This window comes from Symsagittifera roscoffensis, chromosome 7, assembly GCF_963678635.1.
Source record: "Symsagittifera roscoffensis chromosome 7, txSymRosc1.1, whole genome shotgun sequence".
Taxonomy (NCBI): Eukaryota; Metazoa; Xenacoelomorpha; order Acoela; family Convolutidae; genus Symsagittifera; species Symsagittifera roscoffensis.
Genome location: NC_087068.1, coordinates 11992114 through 12007231, shown reverse-complemented (window position 1 = coordinate 12007231; position 15118 = coordinate 11992114).

Sequence of the window (15118 nt, the reverse complement as noted above, 5' to 3'; positions counted from 1 at the left end):
CTTGCTTGCTAATTTTGACTTCGATTTTGTGCACAAACTGTTTGGCGAATAAAACGTCTTTTGATTCTAATTGGTGGAAGTTATTCTATCGTTCGACGCCTCCATCGTTAGAATCGTCCCCCATTAAATCGAGCAATTATTTAAATTACGCATAGTGAGCACCACGAATTTATGTCGCTTTTTTACAGAAACAAGTCTGCTCGTATTTCAGTTCAAAACCTTGAATGTTCCGACTACCCTTTAAAATATATCGAAACGTTTTTCGTGAATCAAGTATTGAAAAAATGGACGTTATCAAAATCAAGTGTAAAATTTTGAATCTTAGGAGATTAGTACGCTTCCTTTCAAATTGGAACTATTCTGTTGCACGGGATAAATTTCCATGCATAAAAAATCTCTGTTTCTTCGAAAGTCGGAGCAATAACATTGGGTTAAATGAATCCGTATCGTATCTATCAAACAATGAAAAAATATCCTTCAAAAATTTCAAGCGCTTAAAAAGTTGAATTTTGTTTGAAGAAAATACGAACCTCATCGAGCACGAATTTTCCGTTGTTCTTCGAAAGTCTCACAAAATTGTAGAAATATATTTAATTTTCATAACGACTTTAATGGAAAAAACCTAAAGCCAGGAAATAAAACAAAGACGGATACGACCTAAATCTAAAAATCAGTATGCCCGGTTAAAACAATATTGCCTTTTGTATAATTAATTTTCAAGACCTTTAATTTTAGGAAAACTGATCACTAAAAATAAAAATAATAACTTTAAAACCAGGACATCAAAAATTTTCAGATAATAATAAAACGAACTGAAAAATCAAATGTTGCATAAAGTTTAAAATAAATTCAGATATAGTCAAATGTTAGTAGCTTCTGAACCAAATTGGGCTCGTAGAAAAAAACTGGTTCTTTATTTTGGAAAATTAGTTTCAAGCGCGGTATTGACAGGTGTGTATTCATTTTGTCCCTTTTAATTTTATTGGCACAATTCGAGCCTCGCGCACTCCTTTTTTGTAAAATTAAATGCCACATTTCTCCTAATTATTTCACACCTAAAACCCCGTTATGAATATGGGGCGAAGTGTAATAGAGTTGGATTATGCAAAATGGGTCACGAAAATGAGGAAAGGCGTCAAGTGTGAGGGGCGAAACGTGGGCTCTTTTCCAGTTCCCCCCTTTCAAATTCAGTTTTGAAAAGTTTATTTAACGTTTGTCATAATGCAATAAAATTTGGCGAGGTGAACAAATCGACAATTCTGAACAGATTTGTTCATCATACTTTACAGCGTAAAATCACGCATTTAGCCGTAATAACACCTGAAACAAGCATAAAATTTGGTATTTTTAATGAGGGGGGACTGGAAAAGAGCCGAAACGTGCCATAATCGTTTTGGAAAATAAACAAGCGAGCATTCTTGTTTATTTTCCAAAACGATTATGGCACGTTTCGGCTCTTTTCCAGTCCCCCCTCATTAAAAATACCGAATTTTATGCTTGTTTCACGTGTTATGCTTGTTTCAAGTGCCAAGCCCCGAATGTTCCAACTGCCTTTTAAGGCCTATGGAGCAGTAATAACCTAAAAAAATTAAATCTAATAAAATAAAACGAATTTTTTTTTCAAAAATTTAAAATTTTTAACAAAAATCATCCGCCCACACGCCATATAAAGAACAAAAGGATAAATTTCGCTCCTTTTAACAAATCAATTATGACAAATCAGCTTCTTTCAACCAATTTGGAACGATTTTTAAGACGGATTAACTCTCCGCTTACGCGTTAATAGCGCGAAATATATCGCGCGTTAATTGTCCCAAATTGGCCAAAATGGCAATCTTCAAACCCCCATAACTTTACAAAAAATGATCACAGGTAAAATTTCTTCCAAATTTAGGCTCAGGACAACAATACTTTTTGAATGATATTAAAAAAATTCGGCTCTTTTCCAGTTTCCCCCCCCCCCCCACCTTTAAATTCAAATTTGAAAAGTCTATTTAACGATGTCATAATGCAATGAAATTTGGCGTGGTGAACAAATCGACAATTCTGAACAGATTTGTTCTTCAAACATTACAGCGTAACATCACGCATTTAGCCGTAATAACACGTAAAACAACAATAAAACTCGGTATTTTGAAGGGGGGAACTGGAAAAGAGCCAAAAATTCGTCAAAAATGGCTAGTTAAAAGTCGAAATTTGTCTGAAGAAAAAAAAACCCACCGCCACCCAATATTCCGTTTTTTTTGTATCAAAAGTCGGAACAAAAACACACTAGGTAGCTTCCATCCGCTCCGTTAACTTTGATCGAACGTGGTATTGTTCACGTGAGCCAATATTTTTTTACTTGGGAACACTTGAGCTTTGAAATGAATTTTTTGGAGTATGCTAAAAGCTTACAAATTATTTTCTTTTTGAATCATTTCGAGCTACTGAAAAAAAACGAGACCGCAGAATGTCTCAAGTAGTGTGTTGGGCTAATTTTATGGAAAATTCTTTCATTTTTTTATTTTTGAAAGCCACGTTGTCTCAAATTCAGACCGTCTGGTTTCCCATCTTTCGCACTGCAGAAACCTTGATTCTAATGATGCTGCTCAATTCAATGCCCATCCGATCACATCTGGAACATTAAACATAGCGATACTCTTATTTGATTATGAAAAAACCGATGCCGATATTATTTTTCAACTCGCACACCTTGCAGGGTTTCCTAAAAGGGCTTACTAAAAGACTTTCAGCTTGAAATTCAGCGTCAAAACTCAAAATCATTTACCAAAATCAAGATCAAAAAAAGGTTGTATTTAATATTTCAAAGAAAAAAGCTGTCAACATTTCCATTTAAGTTATTGAGTTCTGTAATATTTTGAACACATGAGTTCTGTTTAGCGAGTTCCTGAATGTTCCGATCGCTTTTTAAGGTCTTTTTAAGGTTTTTGTGAAAATCATCTCCCCACACGCCATCAAAAGTACGAAAAGATAAATTTCGCTCATAGTACCAAATCAGTACCAAAACAAGCTTCCTTCAACCAATTTGGAACGATTTCTAAGACGGATTAAAGTTCCGCTTACGCGTTATTAGCTCGAAATATATCGTGCGTTAATTGTCCCAAATTGGCCGAAATGGCAATCTTTAAACCCCCATAATTCAGGAGAACAAAAATTGATCACAGGTGAAATATCTTTACAAGCCTTTGTTTTTCTTCTTCTCTAAACAGCCAATATCAAATAGTAACGGTTATATTTTGAGTCATATAGAGAACTAATATGACCCATATGGAGTACTCATACGGGAGAGGCCCTCATTTTCGATCATCCTCGTTTTTCATTTTTTTTGCAATTTGTTACTAAAACAAATTAGAAAGTTTCATGATTCTATTTTTGCCAAACTATGACAGATTTTTGAAGTCGCTCAATTTTTTGGACTTTGTTTCTCAACTATTTCCTCTCTATTTCGATTTTCAGAAAATCGATTTTGGTTGCCAAATTTTCAGGTAACATATTTCATTAAAATGCCTAATTTATGTGTTATAAAAATACGAGTAATACAAATACAAATGCGCCAAATTGAAAACTCAATTAGTTGGTGGTAATATTATACGAAAATGATTGTAAAAAATGCATAAGGGGGAAATAGTTAACAAGGTACAAAAGGGGATTGATAGCAAGATCTTTTTTTATATCAAAGATTCGATCTCCTGACTTTTGGCCGACAGATACTTCAATTTTTCTTGAGGGCACTTTTTTAAGTTTATATGCAGGAAGAACAGTTTTTGCTCATAACAACTCGAAAGCGCCGTTTTTTTTTATTACAGCGCCAAATTAAAAGTGCAGTATTATTGGCTGGTTTTTTAAAAAATTTTCTCTAAAATTCGGAAAAAAATCAAAGTTCTTGAAAACCATACTGAATTTTTTAAGAAACTTTTAGTTTCTGCATCATGATTATGTAAACACAAGAGGTAGCTGTAAATATTTGAAAACTTAAACTTTAACTTAGTTGATTGGCAGTTGAAATAGTTTTTATAATCTATAATGTGGTGTGCGGTCAAAAAGTAGACAACTCGTATTTCATACCGGTCAAATAATAGACAAACTATTAATGAATGCCAATCACAAATGGTGCATTGTCAATGAATAACGTTTATTATGGACTAAACTTGCCAAAATTTTTGAAAAATAATGTTTTACAGATGATAAAATAGTGTTTTGAGGTGCTTGTAAAGTTTTAATTTCGGCTTGAAGTCCCTTCGGCCTAGACCCGCTTCAACTATCCGCTTTTATGAAACCTAGTAAATGATTGTCAACCTTATAGTGAATCAAGTCAATGATACAAAATCAACCAAGTAATATCTTAAGCAGATACTATTTTGTGATGCTAGGTTAAAAATACGCATGCATTTTAAAACGACATGTATTTAAGCCAAAATATGATCGTTAAAACTTTAGAATGAAATGACCGAAATACAAGCTGTTTTTATTTCTCAGAGATACAATTTGAGAATTGCGTATTATGTCGTCCTAAACATCAATCGAAAATAATTGCAGTCTTAACAGCTGTCGTTTCATTTGACAGACACCTAACTCTGGATCTTACTATTTACTCCTACTGGAAGGAAGTAGTAGATAATGGTTAACAACAAAACATTAGAACAATGGTGTTCTGATTGCCCTTTAAAGTATATGGAAAAAGTTCAAAAAGTATGGAAAATTTTTTTTTTCATAAAAAGTTTCGAAAATGTTTTTTTTTTTGAAAAATTTTTTGCAAAATTTTTCAAAAATTGAAAAAACAATCTGAAGAAATTTTAATCAATTTTTCGACACATTTTCTTGCTATGTTTAAGGAAAAGTGATGTAATAATAGTTTAGCACTGTATATAAAAGTACATATGACCTACTTTAGGTCAAATTCTATGCCGGATGAAATCAGCTCTCCAAATAATCCAAATGAGGAAATGGATTAATTGGTTGATCTGAACTAGCCGAATTTTCAATTTTCAATTGCCCGTAACTTTTGCAAAAAATTATGAAATAAATTTGATAATGGTTGAAAAGCTGTTGTAATTTTAAGCTCAGGATGCCAAAACGCTTCTTATGGCAAAAATATCTAGAAATTCAAAAAATGGGGTATAAAAATTTGTCTAAGAAATGGGGTTTAGAATTTTGTCTACAAACAAAAGCATTAACAGTAAGGAAAGAAAATTATTTTCAATTGATTAGCCAGCAGGACGAAATCGGTTAGTTGGTCAACTGGTCACAAATTGACGCGATATGATATTCTGATGAGCAAACGAACAAAACGGCTCGTATTAGAGCAAAATTTTGAACTTTATGCTCTTTCGCGCTTGGTGTAAATTTTAATAGGAAAAATTTTAACATTTTCACAAGAAAACTTAATTTTATTGACGAACTTCTCTCACACAAAGTATTTAAGTAATTTGCAAAATGATGTTATGATTCTAGTATCGCATTATTCAGGTTAAACTAATAAGTATTCTGGTTCTACTGGTTTATTGAAAGGTTTTTTGAACCACAACAAATTAATTATCCTTCCAAGTTAGCCACTAGAAAAAACATTCGAAAAACGTTTAGCATTAAATATCCCAAACTCTTCAAATGTTTATTTTTCAAGACCCGAAATTTCTTAAATTTTACTTCATTTTCACCTAAACTATGAAGGTATGCTATCTATTGGCATGAAAATTTCTGATGTATGAAATTTAACTGAATTACAACGATAGCTGATGGCGTGAATACTAATTCAAAAAATTAATTGGAGAACTAAAGTTATCATTTCTGATGGTTTAGAAAATCTACCTGATTTGAACTCTGCGACTTACAACGCGGTCTTAAAGGTCGCGCCGCAATTTAGCTGGCGCAAAAAAAATTGTGCCATGCCACGCTTCGGAAATTTGCGACATAAACGCAGTACGGTTACGAAATAAGTCTGAAGATCTCATTTTAAGCGCAGTCGCGTCATAGTTGATCACTGCGAGTAAGTCCAATTGTCACAATGCTGCTAAAATGTTACACGACAGATGCAAAATATAAAGTTGTCCGGTTTTTTGAATTTTTAAGGTGCAAGTTAGCTTGACCCTCATTTTGCAGGCTTACACCATTCTGTCCCAAAACCAATTCTAAATTTTTTTGGGCAAAAGGCAGATTAGGGAAAATAATTTCACCAAAAAAGAAAGCTAGAAACCAGTTGTGCCGACCTAAAAAATCAAATATTAAAACAACATTAAATCGATATCTGCTACAGCCAATTACTTGCTTGCTAATTTTGACTTCGATTTTGTGCACAAACTGTTTGGCGAATAAAACGTCTTTTGATTCTAATTGGTGGAAGTTATTCTATCGTTCGACGCCTCCATCGTTAGAATCGTCCCCCATTAAATCGAGCAATTATTTAAATTACGCATAGTGAGCACCACGAATTTATGTCGCTTTTTTACAGAAACAAGTCTGCTCGTATTTCAGTTCAAAACCTTGAATGTTCCGACTACCCTTTAAAATATATCGAAACGTTTTTCGTGAATCAAGTATTGAAAAAATGGACGTTATCAAAATCAAGTGTAAAATTTTGAATCTTAGGAGATTAGTACGCTTCCTTTCAAATTGGAACTATTCTGTTGCACGGGATAAATTTCCATGCATAAAAAATCTCTGTTTCTTCGAAAGTCGGAGCAATAACATTGGGTTAAATGAATCCGTATCGTATCTATCAAACAATGAAAAAATATCCTTCAAAAATTTCAAGCGCTTAAAAAGTTGAATTTTGTTTGAAGAAAATACGAACCTCATCGAGCACGAATTTTCCGTTGTTCTTCGAAAGTCTCACAAAATTGTAGAAATATATTTAATTTTCATAACGACTTTAATAGAAAAAACCTAAAGCCAGGAAATAAAACAAAGACGGATACGACCTAAATCTAAAAATCAGTATGCCCGGTTAAAACAATATTGCCTTTTGTATAATTAATTTTCAAGACCTTTAATTTTAGGAAAACTGATCACTAAAAATAAAAATAATAACTTTAAAACCAGGACATCAAAAATTTTCAGATAATAATAAAACTAACTGAAAAATCAAATGTTGCATAAAGTTTAAAATAAATTCAGATATAGTCAAATGTTAGTAGCTTCTGAACCAAATTGGGCTCGTAGAAAAAAACTGGTTCTTTATTTTGGAAAATTAATTTCAAGCGCGGTATTGACAGGTGTGTATTCATTTTGTCCCTTTTAATTTTATTGGCACAATTCGAGCCTCGCGCACTCCTTTTTTGTAAAATTAAATGCCACATTTCTCCTAATTATTTCACACCTAAAACCCCGTTATGAATATGGGGCGAAGTGTAATAGAGTTGGATTATGCAAAATGGGTCACGAAAATGAGGAAAGGCGTCAAGTGTGAGGGGCGAAACGTGGGCTCTTTTCCAGTTCCCCCCTTTCAAATTCAGTTTTGAAAAGTTTATTTAACGTTTGTCATAATGCAATAAAATTTGGCGAGGTGAACAAATCGACAATTCTGAACAGATTTGTTCATCATACTTTACAGCGTAAAATCACGCATTTAGCCGTAATAACACCTGAAACAAGCATAAAATTTGGTATTTTTAATGAGGGGGGACTGGAAAAGAGCCGAAACGTGCCATAATCGTTTTGGAAAATAAACAAGAATGCTCGCTTGTTTATTTTCCAAAACGATTATGGCACGTTTCGGCTCTTTTCCAGTCCCCCCTCATTAAAAATACCGAATTTTATGCTTGTTTCACGTGTTATGCTTGTTTCACGTGCCAAGCCCCGAATGTTCCAACTGCCTTTTAAGGCCTATGGAGCAGTAATAACCTAAAAAAATTAAATCTAATAAAATAAAACGAATTTTTTTTTCAAAAATTTAAAATTTTTAACAAAAATCATCCGCCCACACGCCATATAAAGAACAAAAGGATAAATTTCGCTCCTTTTAACAAATCAATTATGACAAATCAGCTTCTTTCAACCAATTTGGAACGATTTTTAAGACGGATTAACTCTCCGCTTACGCGTTAATAGCGCGAAATATATCGCGCGTTAATTGTCCCAAATTGGCCAAAATGGCAATCTTCAAACCCCCATAACTTTACAAAAAATGATCACAGGTAAAATTTCTTCCAAATTTAGGCTCAGGACAACAATACTTTTTGAATGATATTAAAAAAATTCGGCTCTTTTCCAGTTCCCCCCCCCCCACCTTTAAATTCAAATTTGAAAAGTCTATTTAACGATGTCATAATGCAATGAAATTTGGCGTGGTGAACAAATCGACAATTTTGAACAGATTTGTTCTTCATACATTACAGCGTAACATCACGCATTTAGCCGTAATAACACGTAAAACAACGATAAAACTCGGTATTTTGAAGGGGGGAAACTTTAACGATGTCATAATGCACTGAAATTTGGCGTGGTGAACAAATCGACAATTCTGAACAGATTTGTTCTTCAAACATTACAGCGTAACATCACGCATTTAGCCGTAATAACACGTAAAACAACAATAAAACTCGGTATTTTGAAGGGGGGAACTGGAAAAGAGCCAAAAATTCGTCAAAAATGGCTAGTTAAAAAGTCGAAATTTGTCTGAAGAAAAAAAAACCCACCGCCAGCCAATATTCCGTTTTTTTTGTATCAAAAGTCGGAACAAAAACACACTAGGTAGCTTCCATCCGCTCCGTTAACTTTGATCGAACGTGGTATTGTTCACGTGAGCCAATATTTTTTTACTTGGGAACACTTGAGCTTTGAAATGAATTTTTTGGAGTATGCTAAAAGCTTACAAATTATTTTCTTTTTGAATCATTTCGAGCTACTGAAAAAAAACGAGACCGCAGAATGTCTCAAGTAGTGTGTTGGGCTAATTTTATGGAAAATTCTTTCATTTTTTTATTTTTGAAAGCCACGTTGTCTCAAATTCAGACCGTCTGGTTTTCCATCTTTCGCACTGCAGAAACCTTGATTCTAATGATGCTGCTCAATTCAATGCCCATCCGATCACATCTGGAACATTAAACATAGCGATACTCTTATTTGATTATGAAAAAACCGATGCCGATATTATTTTTCAACTCGCACACCTTGCAGGGTTTCCTAAAAGGGCTTACTAAAAGACTTTCAGCTTGAAATTCAGCGTCAAAACTCAAAATCATTTACCAAAATCAAGATCAAAAAAAGGTTGTATTTAATATTTCAAAGAAAAAAGCTGTCAACATTTCCATTTAAGTTATTGAGTTCTGTAATATTTTGAACACATGAGTTCTGTTTAGCGAGTTCCTGAATGTTCCGATCGCTTTTTAAGGTCTTTTTAAGGTTTTTGTGAAAATCATCTCCCCACACGCCATCAAAAGTACGAAAAGATAAATTTCGCTCATAGTACCAAATCAGTACCAAAACAAGCTTCCTTCAACCAATTTGGAACGATTTCTAAGACGGATTAAAGTTCCGCTTACGCGTTATTAGCTCGAAATATATCGTGCGTTAATTGTCCCAAATTGGCCGAAATGGCAATCTTTAAACCCCCATAATTCAGGAGAACAAAAATTGATCACAGGTGAAATATCTTTACAAGCCTTTGTTTTTCTTCTTCTCTAAACAGCCAATATCAAATAGTAACGGTTATATTTTGAGTCATATAGAGAACTAATATGACCCATATGGAGTACTCATACGGGAGAGGCCCTCATTTTCGATCATCCTCGTTTTTCATTTTTTTTGCAATTTGTTACTAAAACAAATTAGAAAGTTTCATGATTCTATTTTTGCCAAACTATGACTGATTTTTGAAGTCGCTCAATTTTTTGGACTTGGTTTCTCAACTATTTCCTCTCTATTTCGATTTTCAGAAAATCGATTTTGGTTGCCAAATTTTCAGGTAACATATTTCATTAAAATGCCTAATTCATGTGTTATAAAAATACGAGTAATACAAATACAAATGCGCCAAATTGAAAACTCAATTAGTTGGTGGTAATATTATACGGAAATGATTGTAAAAAATGCATAAGGGGGAAATAGTTAACAAGGTACAAAAGGGGATTGATAGCAAGATCTTTTTTTATATCAAAGATTCGATCTCCTGACTTTTGGCCGACAGATACTTCAATTTTTCTTGAGGGCACTTTTTTCAGTTTATATGCAGGAAGAACAGTTTTTGCTCATAACAACTCGAAAGCGCCGTTTTTTCTATTACAGCGCCAAATTAAAAGTGCAGTATTATTGGCTGGTTTTTTAAAAAATTTTCTCTAAAATTCGGAAAAAAATCAAAGTTCTTGAAAACCATACTGAATTTTTTTAGAAACTTTTAGTTTCTGCATCATGATTATGTAAACACAAGAGGTAGCTGTAAATATTTGAAAACTTAAACTTTAACTTAGTTGATTGGCAGTTGAAATAGTTTTTATAATCTATAATGTGGTGTGCGGTCAAAAAGTAGACAACTCGTATTTCATACCGGTCAAATAATAGACAAATTATTAATGAATGCCAATCACAAATGGTGCATTGTCAATGAATAACGTTTATTATGGACTAAAATTGCCAAAATTTTTGAAAAATAATGTTTTACAGATGATAAAATAGTGTTTTGAGGTGCTTGTAAAGTTTTAATTTCGGCTTGAAGTCCCTTCGGCCTAGACCCGCTTCAACTATCCGCTTTTATGAAACCTAGTAAATGATTGTCAACCTTATAGTGAATCAAGTCAATAATACAAAATCAACCAAGTAATATCTTAAGCAGATACTATTTTGTGATGCTAGGTTAAAAATACGCATGCATTTTAAAACGACATGTATTTAAGCCAAAATATGATCGTTAAAACATTAGAATGAAATGACCGAAATACAAGCTGTTTTTATTTCTCAGAGATACAATTTGAGAATTGCGTATTATGTCGTCCTAAACATCAATCGAAAATAATTGCAGTCTTAACAGCTGTCGTTTCATTTGACAGACACCTAACTCTGGATCTTACTATTTACTCCTACTGGAAGGAAGTAGTAGATAATGGTTAACAACAAAACATTAGAACAATGGTGTTCTGATTGCCCCCTAAAGTATATGGAAAAAGTTCAAAAAGTATGGAAAATTTTTTTTTTCATAAAAAGTTTCGAAAATGTTTTTTTTTTTGAAAAATTTTTTGCAAAATTTTTCAAAAATTGAAAAAACAATCTGAAGAAATTTTAATCAATTTTTCGACACATTTTCTTGCTATGTTTAAGGAAAAGTGATGTAATAATAGTTTAGCACTGTATATAAAAGTACATATGACCTATCTTAGGTCAAATTCTATGCCGGATGAAATCAGCGCTCCAAATAATCCAAATGAGGTAATGGATTAATTGGTTGATCTGAACTAGCCGAATTTGCAATTTTCAATTGCCCATAACTTTTGCAAAAAATTATGAAATAAATTTGATAATGCTTGAAAAGCTGTTGTAATTTTAAGCTCAGGATGCCAAAACGCTTCTTGTGGCAAAAATATCTAGAAATTCAAAAAATGGGGTATAAAAATTTGTTTAAGAAATGGGGTTTAGAATTTTGTCTACAAACAAAAGCATTAACAGTAAGGAAAGAAAATTATTTTCAATTGATTAGCCAGCAGGACGAAATCGGTTAGTTGGTCAACCGGTCACAAATTGTCACGATATGATATTCGGATGAGCAAACTGAACAAAACGGCTCGTATTAGAGCAAAATTTTGAACTTTATGCTCTTTCGCGTTTGGTGTAAATTTTAACAGGAAAAGTTTTAACATTTTCACAAGAAAACATAATTTTATTGACGAACTTCTCTCACACCAAGTAATTAAGTAATTGCAAAATGATGTTATGATTCTAGTATCGCATTATTCAGGTTAAACTAATAAGTATTCTGGTTCTACTGGTTTATTGAAAGGTTTTTTGAACCACAACAAATTAATTATCCTTCCAAGTTAGCCACTAGAAAAAACATTCGAAAAACGTTCAGCATTAAATATCCCAAACTCTTCAAATGTTAATTTTTCAAGACTTCATTTTCACCTAAACTATGAAGGTATGCTATCTGTTGGCATGAAAATTTCTGATTGTATGAAATTTAACTGAATTACAACGATAGCTGATGGCCTGAATACTAATTCAAAAAATTAATTGGAGAACTAAAGTTATCATTTCTGATGGTTTAGAAAATCTACCTGATTTGAACTCTGCGACTTACAACGCGGTCTTAAAGGTTGCGCCGCAATTTAGCTGGCGCCAAAAAAAATTGTGCCATGCCACGCTTCGGAAGTTTGCGACATAAACGCAGTACGGTTACGAAATAAGTCTGAAGATCTCATTTTAAGCGCAGTCCCGTCATAGTTGATCACTGCGAGTAAGTCCAATTGTCACAATGCTGCTAAAACGTTACACGACAGATGCAAATTATAAAATTGTCCGGTTTTTTGAATTTTTGAGGTGAAAATGAAACCTAGTAAATAATTGTCAACTTTATGAATCAAGTCAATAAAACAAAATCAACCAAGTAATAGCTTAAGCAAATACTATTTTGTGATGCTAGGTTAAAAATACGCATGCATTTTAAAACGACATGTATTTAAGCCAAAATATGATCGTTAAAACATTAGAATGAAATGACCGAAATACAAGCTGTTTTTATTTCTCAGAGATACAATTTGAGAATTGCGTATTATGTCGTCCTAAACATCAATCGAAAATAATTGCAGTCTTAACAGCTGTCGTTTCATTTGACAGACACCTAACTCTGGATCTTACTATTTACTCCTACTGGAAGGAAGTAGTAGATAATGGTTAACAACAAAAAATTAGAACATTGGTGTTCTGATTGCCCCCTAAAGTATATGGAAAAAGTTCAAAAAGTATGGAAATTCATAAAAAGTTTCGAAAATGTTTTTTTTTGAAAAATTTTTTGCCAAGTTTTTCAAAAATTGACAAAACAATCTGAAATTTTAATCAATTTTTCGACACATTTTCTTGCTATGTTTAAGGAAAAGTGATGTAATAATAGTTTAGCACTGTATATAAAAGTACATATGACCTATCTTAGGTCAAATTCTATGCCGGATGAAATCAGCGCTCCAAATAATCCAAATGAGGTAATGGATTAATTGGTTGATCTGAACTAGCCGAATTTGCAATTTTCAATTGCCCATAACTTTTGCAAAAAATTATGAAATAAATTTGATAATGCTTGAAAAGCTGTTGTAATTTTAAGCTCAGGATGCCAAAACGCTTCTTGTGGCAAAAATATCTAGAAATTCAAAAAATGGGGTATAAAAATTTGTCTAAGAAATGGGGTTTAGAATTTTGTCTACAAACAAAAGCATTAACAGTAAGGAAAGAAAATTATTTTCAATTGATTAGCCAGCAGGACGAAATCGGTTAGTTGGTCAACCGGTCACAAATTGTCACGATATGATATTCGGATGAGCAAACTGAACAAAACGGCTCGTATTAGAGCAAAATTTTGAACTTTATGCTCTTTCGCGTTTGGTGTAAATTTTAACAGGAAAAGTTTTAACATTTTCACAAGAAAACTTAATTTTATTGACGAACTTCTCTCACACCAAGTAATTAAGTAATTTGCAAAATGATGTTATGATTCTAGTATCGCATTATTCAGGTTAAACTAATAAGTATTCTGGTTCTACTGGTTTATTGAAAGGTTTTTTGAACCACAACAAATTAATTATCCTTCCAAGTTAGCCACTAGAAAAAACATTCGAAAAACGTTCAGCATTAAATATCCCAAACTCTTCAAATGTTAATTTTTCAAGACTTCATTTTCACCTAAACTATGAAGGTATGCTATCTGTTGGCATGAAAATTTCTGATTGTATGAAATTTAACTGAATTACAACGATAGCTGATGGCCTGAATACTAATTCAAAAAATTAATTGGAGAACTAAAGTTATCATTTCTGATGGTTTAGAAAATCTACCTGATTTGAACTCTGCGACTTACAACGCGGTCTTAAAGGTTGCGCCGCAATTTAGCTGGCGCCAAAAAAAATTGTGCCATGCCACGCTTCGGAAGTTTGCGATATAAACGCAGTACGGTTACGAAATAAGTCTGAAGATCTCATTTTAAGCGCAGTCCCGTCATAGTTGATCACTGCGAGTAAGTCCAATTGTCACAATGCTGCTAAAACGTTACACGACAGATGCAAATTATAAAATTGTCCGGTTTTTTGAATTTTTGAGGTGAAAATAATATCACCAAAAAAGAAAGCTAGAAACCAGTAGTGGGTTTCGAAGGGGTGGATGCAGACAGACGTCTCTCCGCCCAGAGATTTGACCCCCTGACCATCCAAAAATTTCCCTTTTGGTACTATTTTAAGCATTCAACTTTGGCTGATTGTTTCTGCGTTTTTTACCTCATCTGAAATATAGTGATGCCCTGATCGGTAACTAAAAAAGTAACTTTTTTTGTGGTGGGCGAATCGAATATGTTTAATATCATCAATAGTTATGGCAGCAAATGAACAAAAAACTAATGAATCAAAAACCCTTGGGCAATTTCATACTTTGTAATAGGTGTATTCACATGCTTTCGATTTCACCAGTGGCGATATTATGAAAATTAGTCATAGCGTTGCACTATTAAGTCAAAAAGGGCCTAACCTTGTCAAAATTATTGAAATATGACCAAATTAGGACCAGTAAACCGGAAAATTGTTAGTTTACTTCAGATTGGTCAAAACATAGCCATTTGTTATTCAGTGGTTCAAAGAAGAATACAAAAAGAAGAATGAAACCGGGCACTATCTTCCCTTCGTAAGTCGGAACAATCAAAACTTGAACACAGCAATTTCGAAACATAGTCGAAAACAGCTAACACTTTCAGTTGTCAGGTTGTTTTTTTCTAACAAAATGTAAAACAGATGGAATTAACAACAAAAGTGAGTGAGTGCGCACTGTTGCATATAATTCAGTTTAAGGCGCAAGTAGAAGACATATTAATCTCTTCATTAGCTCAAGGTCGTCACATATAATGACTGAGAGCCGCGCAGAGTTGCGTGAAACTTTTATGTTTGCGTCGTAATAAGTCGCAAAAATATATTTTGAAAAGCACAAAAAAAATAAACAATGT